The sequence below is a fragment of the Schistocerca gregaria genome, chromosome 5, assembly GCF_023897955.1.
Source record: "Schistocerca gregaria isolate iqSchGreg1 chromosome 5, iqSchGreg1.2, whole genome shotgun sequence".
Lineage (NCBI taxonomy): Eukaryota > Metazoa > Arthropoda > Insecta > Orthoptera > Acrididae > Schistocerca > Schistocerca gregaria.
Window position 1 is genome coordinate 449,672,207 of NC_064924.1, and position 1,688 is coordinate 449,673,894.

Genomic DNA, 1,688 nt, shown 5'->3' on the forward strand with positions numbered 1-1,688 from the left:
GGGTTTCTCCGGACGTTTATCTTCCATCTCCAGCCATGTTCCTGTAGAAAGGCTTTCTGAAGGCTCGTTGTCAAAAGCAGGGACAAGGGGCGTCTTTTGCCGATGGCCTACGCAGTGGCTCCAGCGTCTCATTGTGTCCGCTAGGTGTCCCAATGCGAGATTTCACCCCAATGCAAGACGCACGTGCTGTCATTAAATTCTCCTTCGCTCACGACTGCGTCTCGCAGCTAGGGTCTGGAAAATTACTTGCCTGCAATTACTAGCTTGAGTGATAGTGGTTTATATTCACGAGATGCTGGTATGTTTGCCGCCCGTGATTAGCCGACCGGTCTCTGGCGCTGCAGTCGTGGCTTGTGCGGCTGGTCACGGCGGAGGTTCGGGTCCTCCCTCGGGCATGCGTGTGTGTGTTTGTGTGTTTGTCCTTAGGATAATTTAGGTTAAGTAGTGCGTAAGCTTAGGGACTGATGACCTTAGCAGTTAACTCCCACACATTTGAGCACACACGTTTGTTGGTATGTTCGTTTGATCTGCATATCAATAAAATTTGTACATTTTCACGTAACTATGTCATGTGACATATCGAATTAACCAGAATTATTTCAGGAATTCAATGTAAGGTGTGTCTGACACTTTACAACAAAACTGTCTTGTACTTATTGTGAAATGAATGCACATAATTGAAAATATGCTGAAGTTAACATTCATATATTAAATATGCTGATGTTAATATTCATATATTAAATTGGGCTCAGATCAACTACTGACTTAAGAAACAATACATGAGCAGAATGAGATTTTCACTCTACAGCGGAGTGTATGCTGATATGAAACTTCCTGGCAGATTAAAACTGTGTGCCCGACCGAGACTCGAACTGCTTCCTTTCTTTCAGGAGTGCTAGTTCTGCAAGGTTCGCAGAAGAGCTTCTGTAAAGTTTGGAAGGTAGGAGAAGAGATACTGGCAGAAGTGAAGCTGTGAGTACCGGGCGTGAGTCGTGCTTCGGTAGCTCAGTTGGTAGAGCACTTGCCCCCGAAAGGCAAAGGTCCCGAGTTCGAGTCTCGGTCGGGCACACAGTTTTAATCTGCCAGGAAGTTTCAATACATGAGCACATGGAAACAGCCGCAGAAAACGCAATAATTTTCAGAAATAACTATGGGATCAAAGCAATTACAGAAAATTTTGAATAATTTCATGTTATGATTCAATAAACAAGTGGTAAATGCAGTATCACGGTACATTTGTCCTCTAACAGACCACATGAAGTACATTTTCATGATGGACTTGGATCAGAACAAAAAAGAACCACACAATCTTAAACTCCTATAGTGGTATTAAACAAGTGGGTTGGTAACGTGTACCATGAATAAGTGAAATACGAATACTGATCCTTGAACATGGATCAAGTCTCTGGCTTTGTGCGAGGATTGACTGAAAAGTAATGCCTCCACATTCGTAACTCTTTAACAGTTGGCAGCATTGGTATGCAGCAGGTATTAACTTGTTTCGCAGCCTCTTCTCTACAGCTCCATTTGGCGAGAAGCCTTAGCAATAACCTTTTGAGATGTTACAGCATAAATTATGGAACCCTGCGCAGACGGTCGGTCAATGCTATTTAAGCAACGTGCAGTTATTGAATTCTTGATAGCAGTAGGTGTCAGCCCAAAGAAGATTCATCAGAGAATGAAAGCAG

The 1,688-nt window shown here is 43.2% G+C and overlaps 1 non-coding gene across 1 annotated transcript; it reads left to right on the forward strand.

Moving 5' to 3' along the window:
• The first annotated feature begins 993 nt into the window (after positions 1-993).
• Trnas-cga (transfer RNA serine (anticodon CGA)) lies at positions 994-1,068 on the forward strand. The gene has a single exon. It is a non-coding gene; the product is annotated as a tRNA-Ser (tRNA).
• Positions 1,069-1,688: the final 620 nt, after the last annotated feature.